Source organism: Protopterus annectens, chromosome 14.part0, assembly GCF_019279795.1.
Source record: "Protopterus annectens isolate FY-2018-M chromosome 14.part0, PAN1.0, whole genome shotgun sequence".
Taxonomy (NCBI): domain Eukaryota; kingdom Metazoa; phylum Chordata; order Ceratodontiformes; family Protopteridae; genus Protopterus; species Protopterus annectens.
Window position 1 is genome coordinate 317,983,042 of NC_056748.1, and position 22,748 is coordinate 318,005,789.

Here is a 22,748-nt window from a genome sequence, read left to right on the forward strand (position 1 = left end):
TATAGGGTGCCTGAAGCTCATAAGTATCTTTTTAAGAGTCCTAGGGCAGACCCAGAAACTGTTTCTCAGGGCCCTAAAGGTGTTAAGGCTTCTGTTGTTAAAAATCCTGTTCCTCCTGATAAAGAGGCAAGGGCTTTGGATAGATGGGGAAAGAAGGTGTATACTTCTTCCACTTTAGCCATGAGGGCTTTGAATTGCCAGTTTCACATGTTAAAATACCAAAATTATCTCCTTTCACAATTGAAGTCTAAGGTAGATGCTCTGGCGGAAGGTATTGAGTGTAAAGAGTTGCAGGATTTAGTTCATGTTTCTGAACAGGTGGGTAAGCATTCCTTGCAATGTGGTTTTGATGCTGTACAGGCCTCTTCGAGGGTGGCAGCCACTGGTTCTGTTCTTCGCAGGCACGCCTGGCTGAGGGATCAGAATTTAGCTGAGCATGTAAAGACAAGGATTTTAGATGCTCCCTTACAAGCTGATGTGTTGTTTGGTTCGCCTGTGGAGGCAGTTTTAAAGAAAATGGAGGACAAGGCTAAGTCTATGCAGACTGTTAAAGATTTTTTGCAGGTTCAGCCTCCGAAGTTTAGTAGAAATTGGCCTACTAAGGGGTGGACATATCCTTCTTATGATGCCCAGTCTAGGGGTAGGTCTAGACGTGGTAGGGGTAGAGCTCAAGGTTCTTTTAGGCCTAGAACAGGGAGTTCACCTGCTCAGTCTTCTGGTGAGGGCAGGGGTCAGTCCTTTCGTAAGCAGACCCAATGACCTGCCTTTTCAGCTGCCAGAGCCTTCTCGTCTGGCAGCACCTTTGGGAGGAAGGCTGGCACTTTTCAAAGAAAATTGGAGTTTAATTACCCAAGACAGATGGGTATTGGATATCATTCACCACGGTTACAGGTTTTATTTCCATACCTTGCCTCCTTTCAAAGGCATGCCAGACATTCCTCCTATACAAAGAAAAGAGGCATACAAACAAATTTCTTTGCTACTCCAAATAGGGGCCATTCAGCCAGTTCCTGTGCCAGAAAGGGGCCTAGGATTTTATTCTCGCCTGTTCCTAGTTCCAAAAAAGGGGAACACGTGGAGACCAATTTTGGATTTATCTATCCTCAACACTTATCTGGACATTCCCAAGTTCAAAATGTTGACGTTACAACAGCTTTTACCTCTGCTGGGCAAAGATCACTGGATGGTAACTTTAGATCTCAAGGAGGCTTACCTTCATGTGCCTATCAGACTCAGTTGCAGGAAGTATCTGCGTTTTCGAGCTGGGAATTCCCATTATCAGTTCTCTGCATTGCCCTTTGGCTTATCTACTGCGCCCAGAGTATTCACAAAAGTTCTGGCTCCAGTCATAGCTTTCTTCAGGCTAAAAGGAATACAAATCTATCCTTACTTGGACGACTGCCTGATTCTGGCTCAAGAAAAGGACGAGCTTCTTCAGCATTTGGAATATGTGATAGCAGTGCTAAGATGCCTGGGGTATTCTGTGAACAAAATAAAGTCCAGTCTAGTACCCTCTCAAGACATGTGCTTTCTGGGTGTGAGACTGAATACAGCAACCCAGATGGCCTTTTAACCCGGACAAACAAAAGAATCTTTCCCTTTACTTCCATCAACTATCTCTTCAGTCCGGCTGACTGCAAGGACAGTCCTTCAAGCCTTAGGGTTCATGGCATCTTGTATTCTGGTGCTTCCCAATGCCAAACTGCATATGAGGAAGCTGCAATGGTATCTCAAAAATATATGGACACAGCACTGCCAGGATTTGGACACTGTCATTCAAATAATACCTTGCATTCAAAAGGAATTTTTGTGGTGGGCTCAGGAATGTCACCTAAACAAGGGACTCTCTGTGACCCGGCCAGAGGCGAGTCAGATTCTAACGACAGATGCCTCAGACATAGCTTGGGAGCTCATCTGAATGGAAAGTGGATACAAGACAAGTGGCCTGCCAGACTACAGCATCTACATATCAACATGAAGGAGATGTTAGCAGTCCAGTTTGCATTAATGGCTTTCAAGGAGTTACTTCTTCCAGGGCAGGTGTTGGTTCTAACAGACAACACAACTGTCATGTGGTACATCAACAAGCAAGGGGGAACACATTCTTATCCTCTATGCAGGCAAGCAATGATTTTGTGGGAGACTGCGCTCAGCTTGCAGCTAAATCTTCAGGCAAGGTTTCTGCCAGGAGCACAGAACTCCTTAGCAGATGTGTTAAGCAGGCAAATCATGGATCCCCACGAGTGGAAACTGGATCTTCATGTATTTCGGAAATTGACAGTGTCATGGGGAACTCCAGACATAGATCTGTTCGCTTCTCCACTAAACCACCAGCTGCCAAAGTTTTGCACGAAAAGGTTTCATCACACAGCTTGGAAAGTGGATGCTCTTTCTTTCAGTTGGAAAAATCTTCATGTGTATGCCTTTCCACCTCTGCCTCTCCTCCCAAAGGTACTCCTAAAAGTCAGACAAGACAAGCCAAGGATGATTTTAATAGCTCCAGATTGGCCTCGGCAACACTGGTACCCATTACTGAGGAATCTGGTAAGGAAGCCTCCATGGCCTTTACCTTTGATTCCACACCTTTTGTCTCAGAGGGACGGTCATCTACTCAATGTCAAGCTTCACTCTCTTCATCTAACAGCCTGGCATATTCTGTTTTGAACCACAGTAGGTCTCAACTTCCTCAACAAGTTTTGAATGTGATTATGGAAGCCAGAAGACCTAGTACACGTAAAGTGTATGCAGAAAAATGGAAGAGATTTTTATTTTGGAGTGCAGCAAAGGATTTGGATGTTTCTGAGCCTAATTTGAGTGTGGCTCTTCAATATCTTACTGAGTTATTGGACAAAGGTTTGTCTTTCTCTTCCATTAAGATTCATGCTGCAGCAATTTCAGCTCACTATGATTGTGACCCACCATTGTTTTCTCATCCTTTGTTCAAGCAATTTCTTAGAGGGCAAAGAATATAAGACCCCCGTAGAGCTCCTACTCCTGCTTGGGACCTCAATTTTGTGTTGGAGAAACTTACTCTACAACCTTTTGAGCCTGCAGCTACTGCTGAATTGAAATACTTGTCATGGAAGACTGCTTTTTTGTTGGCCATTACTTCTGCAAGAAGGGTTTCTGAATTGCAGGCCCTTATGGCGGTTGAGCCTTTTTTGATTTTCCATAAGGATAGGGTATCATTACGTACTAATCCTTCCTTTATGCCTAAGGTGGTTTCTAGTGTGGCTTTAAACCAAACTATTCATTTGCCTACTTTTTATGCAGATCCCCAAAATAAGGGTGAAAAGATTTTGCACACTTTAGATGTACACAGGCAGTTGCGTTATTATTTAAGCAGGACTAGGGATTTTAGGCAGTCTCAGCAGTTGTTTGTTTCTTTTGCTTTGAGTTCTCAGGGCAAGTCTGTGTCAAAACAAACTATATCTAAGTGGATTGGGTTTTGCATTGCATTCTGTTATTCCCATCATGGCAAGGAGATTCCAGCTGGGATTAGGCCTCATTCCACTAGGGCTACTGCCACTTCAACAGCATTTCTAAGGGGGGTGGCAACTAAGGATATTTTGGAGGCAGCTACTTGGAGTTCAGTGCATACTTTCTCTAAGCATTACCACCTTCCTCTCTATTCTAAATCCAGGGCTGGTTTTGCCACTGCTGTGTTGCAGGGCATTTTGGCAGCTCCTGCTTCATTATAGTTTAGCCATCCTCCCTTACCTCTGCTTTGGGATTCTACCCAAGTGTTAGGACTGCAGCAATGTGAGATGAAGAACATAGTACAGTTTTGTACCTACCATAAATGTAGATGTTCGAAGATCCACATTGCTGCAGTCCAATTTTCCCTCCCTCCTTCCCCTCTGTGTTTAGGGGTGGTTGTGTAGGTGGGGTTGTACTTTTGTAAATTTGTATATATTGTACATATATTAGGTACAGGAGTGTTTGGTGTTTTTTGGTTTTGGCCTTATCTTTTTAGGGTCTTCTGACATCTGGGGCAAGAAAAGACTGAGGATATGACGTCGGTCATGCGCATTTGTACCCTGACGTCCTGACGTCAGACTAATGCGCCATGACCGACGTCAGCCTTATACTTTGGTATTCGGGCCGACTGGGACAGCGGACTACCCAAGTGTTAGGACTGCAGCAATGTGGATCTTCGAACATCTACATTTATGGTAGGTACAAAACTGTACTTTTTTTCACTTATTTGATATTTAACTCTTAGCCCAGAGAGTTTCCTCTGTACTTTAAGTGCTAGCCACAGAGCCAAGAATTCAATTTATGCTCATTTTCTGAGTGACTTGCTTGGCTACAATCACCTGCATTAGAAGCTGAAGTTAAGTGCAGACTTGCAGTAATATATTTTATTTTTCTGTTAAGTTCAAACTTGCAGTTTAAAAGTACTGTAGTTTATTTTTCTGTTCTGAATAGTGTGCTGTGCATCTCTCTGCAGTTAGTTGCCCACCCACCCTCACTGTTGGCTTGGTGGTAATGTTGGTGGCTCTGGAATTGCCCGCCCCTCCTGTAAATCATTATTTGAATACTCATCCTGGGTCCATCTCATTTGCTCACTTAACCAAGTACAGTGTGATCATATTCTAAGTCTAGTGTTCACTCTACTTAATACAGAGAGAAGATTTGAGAAGGCCAACCCACTTAGGTTCTTCCTTCTTCTCTCCAGTTCTTCCTTCCTCTTTCCGTGCACTTTACAAGCAAACAAAAAAAATAAATACAAAAATTGCACATTATTCATCTGCTTTTACTGTATTTGTGTCATCTTCCTTTGGCTGTTCCCGTTAGGGGTCGCCACAGCGGATCATCTGTTTCCATTTCTTCCTGTCCTCTGCATCTTGCTCTGTCACACCAACCACCTTCATGTCCTCTCTCACCACATCCATAAACCTTATCTTAGGCCTTCCTCTTTTCCTGTTACCTGGTAGCTTCATCCTTAGCATCTTTTTTCCAATATACTCAGCATCCCTCCTCAGCACATGTACAAACGAACCTAATCTTGCCTCTCTGGCTTTTGTCTCCAAACCTTTGGACCTGGGCTGAGCCTGTAATATACTTATTCCTAATCCTATCCACCCTCTTCACACCCCCAATGCAAATCTTAACATCTTTAACTCTGCCACATCCAGCTCTAACTCCTGTCTTTGTGTCAATGCCACTGTCTACAACCCATATAACATAGCTGGTCTTACTATCCTCTTGTAGACCTTCCCTTTCACTCTTACTGGCACTTGTTTGTCACAAATCACTACTGATACTCTTCTCCACCCACTCCATCCTGGCTGTACTCTCTTCTTCACCTCTCTTCCACACTCATCATTACTCTGAACTATTGATCCCGAGTAGTTAAACTCATCCACCTTCACCAGCTCTACTCCTTGCATCCTCACCATTCCTCTATCCTTCCTCTCATTCACACACATTCTGCCTTAGTCCTGCTGACCTTCATTCCTCTCTTCTCTAGAGCATATCTCCATCTCTCCAGGGTCTCCTCCACCTGTTCCCTACTCTCACTAAAGATCACAAAATCACCGAACCCACAGACATTGCCAACATACTGGCAGACAGGTTCAGTGCAAACTTCACCCCTCCCTCCCCCCCAAAAGGAGAGATAAATATCCCAGCGGAATGTAGCCCCCCCAGCATCTCAAATGCGCAGGTAAAAACTGCTCTCTCTAAAGCTAAGAACACAGCATCCATGGGACCGGATGGTGTCCCCGGCTGTGTGCTACACGAACTCAATGAGGAACTAAACCCGCACATAAGGCTGCTGTTTAATCTTAGCCTTACCACAGGATACGTGCCCAAGGAGTGGCGTACGGCAACTGTGGTCCCACTTCACAAAGGCGGTGCCTCTACAGACCCTGGAAATTACCGACCCATAAGCTTAACAAGCCTGATCTGCAAAGCTATGGAGAGGATCATAATGGAACTCATAAATAATTACATTGGGGACCTACAGACATTGGATATGACCCAGTTTGGCTTTGTCAAGGGCAGATCATGCCTTTTGAACTTGGTCGACTTTTTCAAAACAGTCACCAAGGCTATTGATGAGGGAAAGGCAGTTCATACAGCCTACCTCGACCTTGCGAAAGCTTTCGACACAATACCCCACTCGGGTATCATTGAAAAACTTACCAGCTTAAATATAAACCCATATGTCACAAGATGGGTTGCGAACTGGCTAAAGGACAGAACACACAGGGTTAGAGTTGCTGGCGCCATGTCAGACTCCAAGCCGGTCACAAGTGGTGTCCCACAGGGTTCAGTCATGGGCCCCCTATTGTTCGGCATCTACTTCTCAGAAGTACAGGCAAACATAGGAGGACTATGGCTGACAAAATTTGCAGATGACTGCAAACTGGGCGCTATAGTTGAAAATACATCAGACACAGATATCCGTCAGAAGGGTCTCACGGAAACGGATAGCTGGTATCAGAGCCATGGCCTGAAGTTAAACGCCAAAAAATGTATAGTCATACCCTTCGGGAAAAACAAGCTATCCCCAAGCTACCATATAGGAGGAAATCCACTAAGCACTGAAGAGGTTATCAGGGACCTGGGGACCCAGGTTGACACTAACCTTTCTTTTGACACTCATGTTGCCAAAGTGGTTAGAAAGACCTTCTACATTGCCCATCTGATCATGAAGGGATTCACATCCAGATCAAGAGAGGTCATTGTCCCCCTGTACTCTTCACTTATCTGACCAATGATTGAGTACAATGCCCCATTCGAAATGTATCTCACCCGACACCTGCAGCAATTGGAAAGACCCCAAAAGTTCCTCACCAAAAGGATAATAGAACTCAAAAACATGTCCTATGCTGCCAGACTGAAGAAACTCCAGCTTTACTCAGTCGCATACCGTCTTCTCAGAGGTGACCTGTGCCTGACATACAAGGCCATGTCCAACCCCGAGTTAATGGACATGCTCCACCTCAAAAAATCCAAATCCACCAGAATCACTAGAGCAAGCGAGTTAAACCTCAACACAAATATAAATAGGACATGCTGGAGGGATAGATTCATCTCCCAGAGACTCCCTATGCTGTGGAATAAAATCCCGGTCCATGTAAGACAGAGCACCGCGCTGGCTCTGTTCAAAAAGAATCTTGACCAGTGGATGGGAGATCGTAGGTTTACCCCGGGAATCATCTCTGTGTCACTGCTGGACAGACGCACGGCAAACTAATGGGAACAGTATTCCTCAGACATAAGGGGTGGTGCAAACCACAAAACTTTGGCCTAGGCTTATAAATGCCTCAGGGCAGATAGCCTAGTATAAACCTATGAACCTATGAACAATGTCATCTGCAAACATCATAGTCCATGGGGACTCCTGTCTGATCTCGTCTGTCAACCTGTCCATCACCATTGCAAATAAAAAAGGGCTCAGAGCTGGTCCTTGATGTAATCCCACCTCCACCTTAAACGCATCCATCACTCCCACTGCAGACCTCACTGCTGTCACAGTACCCTCGTACATATCCTGTAACACTCATACATACTTCTCTGACACTCCCGGCATCCTCATACAATACCACAACTCCTCTCTAGGCACCCTGTCATATGCTTTCTCTAAGTCTACAAAAACACAATGCAACTCCATTTGACCTTCTCTGTACTTCTCCATCAACACTCTCAGAGCAAACATTGCATCTGTAGTGCTCTTTCCTGGCATGAATCCATACTGCTGATCACTAATCATCACGTCCCTTCTTAACATAGCTTCCACTACTCTTTCCCATAACTTCATGCTGTGACTGATCAATTTAATTCCTCTGTAGTTACTACAACTCTGCACATCACCCTTATTCTTAAAAATCAGTACCAAAACACTTTTTCTCCATTCCTCAGGCATCCTCTCACTTTCTAAGGTTTCATTAAACAATCTGGTTAAAAACTTCACTGCTATTTCACCTAACCACCTCCATGCTTCCACAGGTATGTCATCTGGACCAACAGCCTTTGCATTCTTTGTCCTCTTCATAGCTATCCTTACTTCCTCCTTGCTAATCCATTGCACTTCATGATTCACTATCCCCACATGATCCAACCGTCTCTCCCTCTCATTCTCTTCATTCATCAGCCCCTCAAAGTATTCTTTCCATCTGCTCAACACACTCTCCTCACTTGTGACTATGCTTCCCTCATTATCCTTTATCACCTTTACCTTCTGCACATCTTTCCTAGCTCAGTCCCTCTGTCTAGCCAATCGGTAAAGGTCCTTTTCTCCCTCCTTAGTGTCCAATCTTTCATACAACTCTTCATATGCATTCTCCTTTATTACTTTATTTTGCTTTTGCCTCTTCTTAGAAGTACTCAGTTGTATTTATTCTGCTGTATTTATTACTGTTTGGTAGTAGCCTGATTAAATTGTAACTGTTCGGTTTAAGCACTTGGGGTTCAGACCAGTTATTTTACATTAAGAAGGTTTGTGATCTGCACTCTTGTGGGAGGAGAGGCTGGATTCTGCCCTTCTGAGTTGGGAATTTCTGGTTAAAGGCTTATTTGTGTCTGCTTATTTGAACTGTTTCCTTCTGATATTTGGTGCACCTTGTTGCTGTAGCATAGACCAGATTCAGGCCTGCTGAATCTAGCTTTCTTTGTATAACTTGAGCAAAGACCCAGGCCATCTTTTTTGGAAAAGGTTCCCCTGCACCCCAGTGGCAGGAGTGTGAAGTTAGAATTTGTCTGATTGAAGACTTCTGGAACAGGGCTCAGTTTTGAGCTTTTTTACTGGTTTTAATTGGGTAATTTGTTTAAATCTAATTGTTCGTTTTCGATTGTTTTATATATATATATATATATATATATATATATATATATATATATATATATATATATATATATAACTGCACTTTATTCATCTGATTTTACTGTATTTGTGTTTCTTCCTACTTTATTTTGCTCTTGCTGCCTGTTCTTAAAAGTACTTAATTTCATTCATTCTGCTGCATTTATTGCTGCTTGTTAGTAGCTTGATTAAATTGTAACTGCTATCCTAAGCCTTTGGTTTAAGCACTTGGGATTCAGATCAGTTGTTAAGAAGGTTTGTGGTCTACACTGTTGTGGCTGGACAGGTAGCTTACATCCTTCTAAGCTGGGAATTGCTGATTGAAGGCTCAGTGTCTAAAAGTATATTAGTTCTGGTTTAAGCACTTGGGCTATGGGCCATTTATTTTACAGGTGTGGTCTGCACTCGTAGGAGGAGAGGGTAGATTCTGCCCTTCTGAGCTAGGAGTTTCTGGTTAAAGGCTTATTGTGCCTGCTTATTTAAACTGCTTCTTTCTGAAATTGGTACGTCTTGTTTGCTGTAGCATAGACTAGATTCAGAACTGCTGAATCTAGCTTTGCTTGTATAACCTGAGCACTAATCCAGGCCATCTTTTTTTTTGGAGAAGGTTCTCCTGCACACTAGTGGCAGGAGTGTACAGTTAGAACATGTCTGATTGAAGACTGCTGGTATGGGACTCAGCTTTTAGCTTTTTATTGGTTAATTGGTTTAAATCAGTTTGCTCATTTGCTACTGTTACATTAAAAAAAGAAAAATATATATATGCTTTATGCATTGCCACCTTGCTAGGGTTAAACTGTTTCCAGCACCATAAATTCTGCTCTTCAAACTTTCCCTTAGAACTAGCCATTGTTTAGTTTTACACTCAAATCTGTTTATTTTAGGTCAGCACTTGTTCAGAATTTGTTGTAAGCACGAAATAAGCTACAAATTACTACAACACTCAACTTTTCTCACTTGTCTAGAGGAACACAGTTTTTAGTACTTAATAAATAAGCACCTATCCAGGCAAGTCTAAGGATCAGCTCCCAAAGTTTTCTCCTGCCTACCTGTTGAATCTGGGCATCTTGGGGGCAATGCAGCAATTGCCTCATGCACACAGACAACCCTCTCCTCCTACCACCCAACACTACAACCTGTGAAAGATGCACTTATATAGCCAAACTGGAAGCAAAGCTCTCTTCAACCAAGACTGGAGTAGACAGTCGAAAGGAGAAGGTAAACACTTGCACCATCCCACACTCATCACATAGGCCCTCAAAACCTACATCACCAAAACACACACATAGAAAAACAACACACATCTACATTCATGGAGGCTCTCAATAAAAATCTGCCCAAGCAACAGAGACCTCCAAAGCAGAAATGCAAGTAACCTCCACACACAACACAACCCAAATGACACATAGCCCAAAAACTGATTGTGCCACTCAAACACAGCCCATAAGGCATAACAATGTATCCAACACTCTAGTCATAGGTGACTTTATAGTAAGGCACATTGATGTTCCACTTACCAGGCTAAAGGAGGACAAAGTTACTGTCAGCTGCATGTCTGGTGCCAGGCTCTATCACATAATGCATGCACTCAGGTCAGTCCACAAAAAGTACAAACATGACTCTGTCATTGTCCATGTTGGTGTGAATGACCTGAGATGTACCAGCCTGGACTACATGAATCCGATCTTGTAGCCCAGGCAGGTATGACCCTAGCCCTGAGAAACATCCTGCCATCACGCAAAATGATACCACAGTACAAGGACAAAATTATTGACTTCAACAATTGGCTAAGCTTTTGGTGTCGTTCTAAGGGGATTCAGTATCTGTCTGCCTGGGATGACCCGATCGACAGACCACAATGCTTTGCCAGAGATGGCTTGCACCTGTGATCCTTGGGATTCAGGATAGTGGCTAAGGCTCTTGCGACCCCTATAATGCCTTTTTTTAGGCAAGGTTCAAATGACAAATTCAACACTGTAACAGGTACAAACAAGCAAAATCTGAGGGTAATGCTACTCAATGTTAGAAGTCTAAACCTAAAATGCACTCACTTGAGGCACTGCTAAAAATGGAGAACATCGACATCTGTGCAGTGACAGTGACCTGTTCAAGGCTGCAGAGAGCACCTCTACATTACCAGGCTATAATTCATACAACACCTTTCGGCCACCTAATCTGGACTGAAACACTCAAGGCGGAGGCGTGTCCATATTCATTAAGGATATCCACATCTCCAGGCCAGTTGCTAAGCAAAATGCATCCGAGATTATCCAAGTGCAACTAACTCTGGGCAAGACCGCAATCCAAATTGTAGCTTACTACAGATCTCCCACCAGGTTCCAGGATTCCCACTCCTCAATTCTTGATACAGTGGAAAATATTAGGGTACAACCCAACACCCTAATAATGGGTGATTTCAACTACCCCACCATTAACTGGGAAAACTACTCGTGTACCAACTCTTTTGCTCAATGTTTTCTGGAATTCATAAATTCCAGTACTTTGGATCAACATATCCGCACTCACACCAGGGTTAGCAGTATCCTAGACCTGGTCATTGCCAACATGGGTGACCAGTGTTCAACACCAGAGGTCAATTCTTCATTGGTCAGACCACAAGCTAATCACCCTAGACATCCACATCCTGCCCCCACCCCCCATTAGGGAAACCACGGTAAAAAATTTCTCCAAAGCCAACTTTACACTTCTTAAGACAGAAGTGACAAAATTCACGATACCCATGCAGGTGGACAATAGAGGTACGACTGCTGAATCCTACACAAATGCACTTTATAAGCACTTACAAGAGTGCATGGATCATGCTATCCCTAACAGAACCAAGATGCTATCCTCAGGAAGCCAATCTGGTGGTCCCCTGCCATAAACAAACTCTGCAACAGAAGAAACTGTTGCAAAAATAGTAAAATCTCATGATTGATGGAACTCCCTGATAAGCCTCAGTAAGAAGCTGAGATTCCTCATAAAATCCTCCAAAGCTAGTTACGAAAACAAAATTGTCACTGATTCTGAAGACAACCACAAATTCTATAGCTATGTCAAGAATCTCAATGGAAACACGCAGATCTGCTCTGAGTTACAGCTCAATGGCACTAAATATACAGAACCAACTGATATTGCCAACATCCTGGCAGATAGGTTCAGTGCTAACTTTACCCCCCTCTTACCCCCAAAGGTCCCATCTCTATACCAAAAGAATGCAAATTTCCTGTAATCATGGCTGCACAGGTAAAAACCACACTCTCCAAAGCCAAGAACACAGCATCCATGGGACCTGACAACATCCCAGGCTGCGTTCCGCACAAACTACAGAATGAACTGGCACCCCACCTAAGTACCATGTTCAATCATAGCCTCACCTCAGGATTTGTGCCCACTGAATGGTGCACAGTGACGGTTATCCCACTCCACAAAGGGGCAGCAACCATGGACCACAGGAACTACCACCTCATTAGCCTGATGAGCCTGGTCTGCAAGGCCATGGAATGTATCATCATGGAACTTATAAACAAAGACATTGGTAATCTCAAAACTCTGGACCTCACCCATTTCAGGTTTGTGAAATGCAGATCATGTTTCCTAAACCTGATAGACTTCTTTGAAGCAGTCACCAAAGCTTTCGATGAGGGTAAGGTGGTTCACACAGCCTATCTAGATCTCGCCAAGGCTTTCAACACCATCTCCCACTCTGGAATTATAGATTAATTCACTAAACTAGGTATAAATCCCTGAGTCAGAAGATTGGTTGCCAACTGGCTCACTGACAGAACCCACACTGTGATAGTAGCAGACTCCAAATCCGACTTCAGAACATTGACAAGCGGAGTATCACAGGGTTCAGTCCTGGGTCCTCTCCTGTTTGGTATCAACTTCTCTGAAGTACAGGCTAACACAGAAGGTCTTTGGCTAACAAAGTTCACAGATGACTGCAAACTACGAGCCATAATCGAAACTCAGAACGATGTGGACATCCTACCAAAGGGCCTCACTGAGACAGATGCCTGGTGTCAAAGCCATGGCCTCAAGCTCAATGCCAAAAAGTGCATTGTCATCCCCTTTGGTAAAAGCTCTGCACCCATGCACTACCACATAGGTGGTAGTCTACTTAACACCAAAAGTGTGATAAGAGACCTTGGGACGCAGGTGGACAGTAGTGTCTCCTTTGATAATCACATTGCCACAGTAGTCAGGAAATCCTTCTATGTAGCACATCTCTTCACAAAAGGCTTCTCATCCAGGAAAAAAGACGTCATTGTTCCCTCTACTCATCAATCATTAGACCCATTATAGAGTACAATGCCCCTTTTGGTATGTATCTCACAAGACATCTACAACAACTGGAAAGGCCACAGAAATACCTCACTAAAAGGATTACCAGCCTCAAACAGTTGCCCTATGCAGACCGTCTCAAAAGACTCCAGCTATACTCCTTCACATATCGCCTATTCAGAGGCCATCTCTGCCTAACATACAAAGCTATGTCAAACCCAGAGCTGTTGGATATGCTCCACTTAAAGAAATCCCAATCCCTCCGAGCTACACAATCTAGGGACCTAAACCTTGTCACCACAATATACAGGACATGCTGGAGGTATAGATTCATTTCCCAGAGACTTCCCATACTCTGGAACAAAGTACCTATCTGTATCAGACAAAGCTGCTCATTAGCACTCTTCAAGAAAAATCTTGATGATTGGATGTGAAATAGGAAATTCACTCCGGGGATCACTTCTGTGGCTCTGCTCGAGAGGAGCACAGGAAAATAATTTTCTTCGTTGGCAAAACACATGGTACCCTTTTGGTTAGGCTTTTATAGACCCTATATAGACCCTAGGGCCAATATCCTAGTACCTACCTATGAACCTATATGTATTCCTGGATTCCAACATGTTGTTTCATAAATGTCTGAGGAAAGCAAATTCATGCATTTGCAACTGACTAGAAGAACTCCTCATAGGAGAATACCAGACTAATGGTCCAGAGCCTTTTTAAGCCTACCCATTTATGCCCCAGTTTTCTTAATTATCAGTGCCCAAGGACTGGAATGACTTTAGTATATCCCTGTGCCTAACAGCATCTACAGGCTACTGTTGTCCATAATGGCCACAGGTGACAAGCAGGGGTGAATTTATGATTTCTCATCCATTGGTCCAAATATTTGAATAGGCTTAGAAAAGAGCTCTGTTTCACATAAATGGGAAGTCTGTTCCAGAGAAGGGATGTAATCTATGAAACATACACCTGTTCCTCCAATCATATTTTGTTTATGTCACAGATATTCTTGTGCTGTTTGTTTTGTGAATGTGTAGCAGATCTATCAGGGCTGGATTGGAGAATGCCTTGTGTTTTAGGCAAAGATTGGCCTTTTGTAGTCTGTAGGAGACTGAGTACAGGGACAAGGCTTTAAGGTAGTCCACATAGGGCATATTGTTTACACCCTGTATTATTTTAATGAAGAATCTCTGTGGCCGCTGTAGTTGTTGCAAATACCTGTACTCGATTATTGGTCTAATGAGGACTGAGCATAGTGCATACCTCTCAACCTGGAAACATCAAAAATCTGGACAAGGGCCATGAAAAAAGGTACAAATCTGTGCGCTGATTAACATCAAATTTGCATACATAATTAAGTAACCCCACCCACTCCACTGGAATTGTGGGGCAACCAAAATATGGCACCAGCATCCCCCTGCAGCCATTCCAGTGTCCCATTACCTGGCTTTTTCACCCCATTTACCATAAACACTAATGTGTGCATACTGCTTTACCTCTACAATGATTATTGGGATTTTATTTTTAAATTTTATAGCACAATGCATAAACACTAAGACATCTGCTAAACAAGGCTGCTAAACAAAGCAATACTGTCTCACAATGAAAATAGACTTGGCATTAAAACTCACATTCATTGAAACAGCATTGAAACACACACCATAGCCAAAGAAAATGCATCTGGCCAGTGATGGATAAAGATTGCCTTTGGGCGGTTTTCATATCATTGGCCTCTTGCACACAAAACAAGAAACATACATGTGTTCTTTGATACACCTTCCTGACTTTATTACATTATAATCCTTGTAAATACAGAAGACTTGTTAGCCAAAGCGCATTTTAAATTTATTGTTTGAACATTTTTTCCAGTAGACAATAAAACAAAATGTATGAACCAATAATGACAAAACTGTCCAGTTCACAACTTGTCCATCATAAAAGTCTACTTCCACACCCAATATATATATATATATATATATATATATATATATATATATATATATATAATGACAGTAGTGTAAGCCTTAGGCATCTTGTACAGCTTCTCGCACTTATTTTCAATTTCAGTTTTTTTTTTGGGGGGTGGACAAACATTTTGGAAAGTTGCTAGAATAAAATGTTGTGTTACAACAATACATTTCATGGCCAAGTCCTGAACCCAGGCCCCTGTGCACTACAGTCAGAGCAACATACCACTATGCCAAATCAGAGGTTTCCTGAAAGATAGGAAGACTGAAACTTAAATGGCTATCATTTAGTGAATTCAGTTCTCACTTCTCACCTTAGCTCTGAACTTCTTAGCACAAAAAACCTGGACAAAGCCAATAATGGGGGGAATACAGCCCCAAAATTGGGACAAATTTCAAATACTGTTCTTATAAACTTAGAAAATTACTAGAATAAAACGTTTTGTGTTACTATTTATTTTCTGAAGAATATGAAGTCTGAAATTCAAATGCCTGTCATTATTTAGTGAATTAAATCTGTAATTTGCCACAAAAATACTGAAAACCACAGATTTTATAAGTAACAGATATGAGGCATGAATTCACAAGTCATGGTGGCTAGGGACTTTAGGCTCTTTTAACCTTGTACCCAAGGTACAGGGCTTGAGCCTGAGTACCTCTATAGACAGCCCATAACACACATGACAAAACCAGGCTGGCATTTTATCTCCCAGTAAAGTTTCAAGACAGTGGTTCATAATGCTGTGTCTGCAGCATTGACTGGATATAATCTGATATCCCTTTCTTACTTCTCCACAGTTGCATTTGTGCACTCTTATCTGCAGCAACTTAGGAATCCACAGATTTGTTAGACTTTATTTTCATTCAAAAAGTTTAGTCAGCTGCAATAATCAACTGAAAATAGCAATATATGCAGTTAGTTTTTTTTTCTGTTATTGCTGTATCCATATGAAACTTCCATTTCTTTTGTGGTGCAACTGCTATACTTTTGCAAGCATCAACAGATCTTTTAAAAAGTAGTTTCTATTTGCTTATTCATAAAAGCTTGTGGTTAATGTCCTGCTTTATCATAGAATGGTATCCTCACAGCATTGGTATGACTGTTGGTATCTAGACATTTTTAAGGTAGACTATCATTTAATGTTTGTTGCCTCACTGGATGAATATGTCATAAATGAAAGTTCTGTATCCCATTCAAGTTCATGTTCAAGCACTTTACAAAACACACACTCAAGCAATGCTATATAAAGTAAAAACAAGCAAACAGATTTCAGGGAAAAAAGGAATAAAATTTGTAAATAAGCCATTTTCTAAGAAACGCCAAACTATTAAAATCAGTCGTACATTCAGATAACTATATATTAGTGTGAACCAAACAAATGTAAGGAAGAGCTCAGATAGACACCTGCTATTAAAAAAAATTACAATAATACAGAACCTAAAAATTGGGCCAAAATTCAGGAAGTTGTGACATGCAGTCTTGAAATTAAGAATTGTACCAATGTTACAAGCCCGCCACATAGTCTATAGCAACAAACAATAGCAAAGACAGTGCCAAAGAGCTTTAGTCTACAGACGCAAACCATCTATGACCAGTGATCAAACATCTTCATCATGTAACAGCAGTCTGAAAACAAATTCAAAGAAATGGAATAAGTAAATTAAACACACACACACACACACACACACACACACACACACACACACACACACACACACACACCAAACCTGCTTGCCCCAAAATGTGGGATGTGGCTGCTATAAACCAGTCCTGCTCACTGAAATACATCCCCTCCTGCTTGTTGCTCGCTCTTGCGGCTGCTATATCCAACTCCAAAATGGTCCTGCTCACTGAAATAAATCCATGGCTGCTATAAAACAGTTCTGCAGCTGCTCGCTGAAATAGATCCACTCCTGCTTGTTGCTCACTCTTGCGGCTGCTATATCCAAATCCAAAACGGTCCAATAAATGCATAATACATGTTGCTGCTGCTAATATGATCCAAATGTTTCCTGCTTGCCGGAAATGATGACGTGAGCTCAAGGAGCTCAATTCTGACTGGCTGATAGCCCTGACAGAGCTGACATCATCGTGCATGTGATGACGTCAGCTCTGACAGCGCAAACTTGAAAAAATTATTAAAACTAAAAGAAAAAAAATCGGAAATTAAGGGGTGCCACTTGGGAATCGTGGCACCCCTTCATTTGGACCCAAAACTCGGTAAAAACCGAGTAAATTGGTATGGTTGAGAGGTCTGGCATAGTGGGACTATGATCTCCTTAGATCTGGATGCCATGCCATAACTGCTGACTTGCACCACATAGAATGCAATGATGGATGCATGACGATCAAAGTTCAGTTTACTGTCAACCTGAGTTCTCAAGTCCCTTACCACTGGGTTTACTCTTAGGAGAGTGTTTAAAATGTTGTAATTTGCAGGGGTGGTCATCTTCCTAAAGCTTATAAATATGTTCTTTGCATTTAGTTTTATATTATGGTTCTGGTACAAGTTACTTGGCTCTCAGAACTTCCTCAAGGATATCTACATTTTTGGAGAAATCAATCATTGGCCCCAGCTTGCAGTCATCAACAAATCTGGTTGGCTAAGACTCTCTATAGTTGATCTGACTTCAGAGAATTACATTCCAAACAGGAGAGTTCCCAGTTCTGAGCCCTGTGGAACACCACTAGTAACAGACCTATTGGTGGGGGTGGATTCCCCCACCCAAACTTCATGTGTCCTATCCATGAACCATGTGACTATCCATTGGGTTACATAGGGATTTATGTCTAAATCTGTGAGTTTGTCTATAATATCCAAGTGAAGTATTGTGTCAAATACCTTTGCCGGGTTGAGGTAGGGAGTATGCACTACTAGATAGGTAGTTCATGCATGGCACAAGTGGCCTTATCAAAGTTCTCCACTGGGTATAGTAGGTGTTACCTACCCTTGATGAAACTGAAGTGGTATGGGTCCAGTTTTTAAAGATTTCCAATGTCTTTATTATATCCATGATAATTCTTTCTATGGCCTTGCATATAAGACTAGTCCAACGTATGGGTCTGTAGTTCCTTGGGTCTGTTGATGGTCCAATTTTATGTAGAGCGATGACTGTTACTGTCCTCCATTCCACAGGGATGCAGCCTGTCTGGAGACTGTGGATGATCAGAGATTCTAGCGGGCTGGACAGGTCATGTCAAACTATTAGAGGCATCGCTGCATGTTAACAGGTCTCATTGCTGTACAGTGTTTAAGTGTGGAGAGGGCAGTGAGGACCTGTCCCTTAGTTGCAATTGGGGGATAAATGGTAGAGGGTATTTACTGGACAGTTACCCATCATCTTCGAGTCAAATGGACGTTGTCTTCTGCTTCTATCTTATTGTTTTTGTGTAATACTTTTGAGTAAAGTAATTGTTCTCTATTCTTTTATCTTGGACGTTGGTAGCTACTGTAGCCAATAACATGTTTCTGTCAAGGATTTTCTCTCTATACTATGAGGTTGAGAGGTATGCCTTCAATGTCATGAAATCACAATAAATCAATGGCATTTATTGCATGCGTATTCTACAAACTAGGCAGTCATTGTTTTCATATTTAAAACTAGCCTGTACAATTTTATACATACATAAATAAGTAAACAGACACACATTCCATGTGAAATTGTAGTTTCATTTATTTTACAAAATAAAGAAACAAGCAAGCAGACACACAGGTTCTATGCAAAGTCATAGTTTTTTTACCTAACTGTCTCATAATGATATATCTAGGCATCAATAGTTTTTTTTTATATAATGTAACAGTTTTACAGTGAAACAGTGTAAATTGCAACTGAGAGCAAATGTAACACTTTGCTGCAAACAATTTGCTGATAGGTTCATAGGTTCATAGGTTCATACTAGGCTATCTGCCCGAGGGCATTTACAAGCCTAGCCCATAGTTTTGTGGCTTACACCACCCCTTTAGTATGGGAAACTATACCCATTATTTTGCTGTGCCTCTGTCGAGCAGTGACACTGAGGTAATCCCTGGGGTATATCTGCGATCTCCCATCCATTGGTCAAGATTTCTCTTGAACAAGGCCAGCGAGGTGCTCTGCCTCACATATACCGGGATTTTATTCCACAGCATAGGGAGTCTTTGGGTGATGAATCTATCCCTCCAGCACGTCCTATTAATAGCCGTGTCGAGGTTTAAGTCTCCGCCCTTGTGGCTCTGACGGATCTAGATTTTTGAGGTGAAGCATATTCATCAAATCTGGGTTTGACATGGCCTTGTATGTTAGGCAAAGGTCACCTCTGAGCAGCGGTAAGCGACTGAATAGAGCTGGAGTTCTTTCAGTCGGGCAGCATAGGACAGATGTTTGAGACCCTTTATCCTTTTGGTGAGGAACTTTGTGGCCTCTCCAGCTGCTGCAAGTGTCGGGTCAGATACATTCGAATGGGGCATTGTACTCAATCATTGGTCTGATGAGTGATGAGTATAGGGAGACTATGACCTCCTTGATCTAGATGAGAATCCCTTCATGATAAGGTGGGCAATGTAGAAGGTCTTCCTAACTACTTTAGCTACATGGGTGTCGAATGACAGACTACTATCAACCTGGGTCCCCAGGTCCCTGATAACTTCTTCTGTGCTCAGTGGATTGCCACCTATTTGGTAGCTAGGGGTAACCTTGTTTTTCCCGAAGGGTATGACTATGCATTTTTTGGCATTTAACTTTAGGCCATGGCTCTGGCACCAATTATCCATTTCTGTGAGACCCTTCTGAAGGATATCTGTGTCAGATGTGTTTTCTACTATGGCCCAGTTTGCAGTCATCTGCAAACTTTGTCAGCCATAACCCTCCTGTGTTTGCTTGTACTTCGGAAAAGTAGATGCCAAACAAGAGTGGGCCCAGGACTGAGCCCTGTGGTACACCACTTGTGACAGGCTTTGAGTCTGACATGGCGCCAGTAACTCTGACCCTGTGGGTTCTGTCACTCAGCCAGTTTGCAACCCATCTTGAGATGTATGGGTTAACATTTAAGCTGATGAGTTTTTCAATGATACCCGAGTGGGGTATTGTATCGAAGGCCTCGCCAGATCGAGGTAGGCTGTATGGACTGCCTTTCCTCATCAATGGCTTTGGTGACTGTTTCAAAAAGTCAACCAAGTTTAGAAGGCATGATCTGCCTTTGACAAAGCCAAACTGGGATGGATCCAAAGTCTGCAAATTCCCTATGTCTTTATTTATGAGGTCCATTATGATCCTCTCCATGGCTTTGCAGATAAGGCTTGTCAAGCTAATGGGCGGTAATTTCCAGGGTGGAGGCACCGCCTTTGTGAAGTGGGACCACAGTTGCAGTGCGCCACTCCCTGGGTACGTATCCAGAGGTAAGACTATGATTAAACAGCTGTCCTAGCTGTGGGTTTAATTCCTCGTTGAGTTCGTGGAGCACACAGCCGGTGATGTGATGAAGCGCAACAGTGTAAGATGTCTGCAATTTACACTCAATAGTTTAAAAACACCATTGCACATAAAAATTAAATAAAAATGGAGACATCCTTCTATGTTTAACATGTTTAAAAGCCCATGTTTGCACTCCTGTTTGCTGCCTTTCCTGTAACTAGGCTAGTCCAGATACAGATTTGCTGTATCTAGGATGGTTTGTAAGCTTCTGAGTGGTGCCAAAAAGTCTGCTCTCCAATTTTTGCCTTAGATCTGCTAGTTCTCTCTTCTCCTGCACTTTTAAAAGCTTATTAGTCTAGCACTTTACCAGACTTCTTGCAGCAATTATTATGGCACACAAAAGTGCTGCTAACACTAAACATTCTACAAGGAAAGAGCTCCAGTACTTATTATTAATATCCACCCCTTCAGGCATGTCTAAAGGTCAGTTTCCTGTGCTTTATTTTATTAATGTGGTGAACTTGGGCATCCTGAGACAGTGTAGAAACTACCTCATGTACACCGACAACCCTCTCCTATTACCTCCCAGCACTCAGACTTGTGAGAGATGCACTTGTATATCCAAATTGGAAGCCATACACTCTGCAGCCAAGACCTGAGTAGCTGGTCAAGAGGAGAAGGTCAATACTTGCACCATACCACATGGAACACATAGCCCTCCAGAACACACACCAGCACTTCTCCAAAGCTAACTTTGAGCTCCTAAAAACAGAAGTGGGTAACTTCACGGCACCCATGCAAATGAAGAATAGTTGCATGACCGCCAAATCATACACCAATGCACTGTACGTTTTAAACACATACACAAATGCATGGATCTCGCCATACCCAATCGAACCAAGATGTCCTCCTCCAAAAAACGCAAAACAATCTGGTGGTCACCTGCCATAAACAAACTCTACAACAGAATGAGGAGACTGATATGGAATAAGATGAAGTGCCAAGACTGGAAAAACTCCCTTATCAGCCTCAAGAAAATGTTAAGAACCCTCATCAAATCCTCTAAAACTAGCTATTAAAACAAACTAGCAGCAGGCAGTAAAGACAACCACAAGGCCTTCTATAGTTTTATAAAGAATCCCCATGGCAATACCCAGATTTGCTCTGAGCTACTGCACAATGGTACCTCCTATAATGAGCCAACAGATATTGCCAATATACTGGCAGACAGATTCAATGCCAACTTTAACCCTGAAAAGGACCTATCACATTAACAGGAGATTGCCAGGCACCCAGTACTACTGCTGCACAGGTTAAAAATTACAGTTGTGTACACTTACCATAAATGTAGATGTTCAAGTGTATTCACTGCTGCAGTCATCACATTTGCATTATCCCTGCCAGGGTAGCCCACGGCCGGCCCGAATACCAGAGACCTAGTATTTCTGCATTGGTTGCTGTCACTTGAGGACTGACGTCAGGTCATGAGTAGTATAAAGTAAGGCGGTTGAAGCCATTACATAATTTTTTCTTGCCATAACCTGTCAGGAGCCTCCAAGTAGGAGGCCAGGTTTTGGTGGAAGAACCCCACCAGTGGAAAATAAATACCAATATGTCCCCCTTGTAAGGAAATGAGAACAACAAGTTAGAACGGTAATAAAAGGAGAAAATGAAGAAAGGGAGATGGAGGGGAAACCAGAAATGCAACAGTGAATACACTTTAACATCTATATTTATGGTAAGTGTACACAACTGTACTATGTTCTTCATGTTTCACTGTTGCAGTCATCACATTTGGGTTGATTCCCAAAGCTGAGGAAAAGGGTGGAGGCAGTCAAGAAAACTAGGGGCTGGCTAGGTTGCCCTACAAGACTGCAGAGGCAAACCCTGCCCTGGATTTGGAGAAGAGAGGCAGGTGATAATGCTTGGTAAAAGTGTGAACAGATGTTCAGGTGGTAGCCTCCATGATGTTCCTCATGGGGACTCCTCTGAGGAAAGCTTCAGAAGTTGAGACTGCTCTGGTGGAGTGTGTCCTGACCCCCTTGGGGAGAGGCTTTCCATGCTGTTTGTAGCAGAAATGGATGCAGTGTACTATCCATTTGGAAATGGTTTGTTTGGAGATGGCTTTGCCTTCTGCTCCTGTAGCAAAGCTAACCAGCAATTGATCAGACTTTCTGAAGGATTTAGTCCTGTCTAGATAGAATCTAAGCTGTCTGTGCACATCTAGAGAGTGAATAATCCTTTCCTCCTTGTTCTGGGGATTAGAAAAAAAGGTGGACAAATGA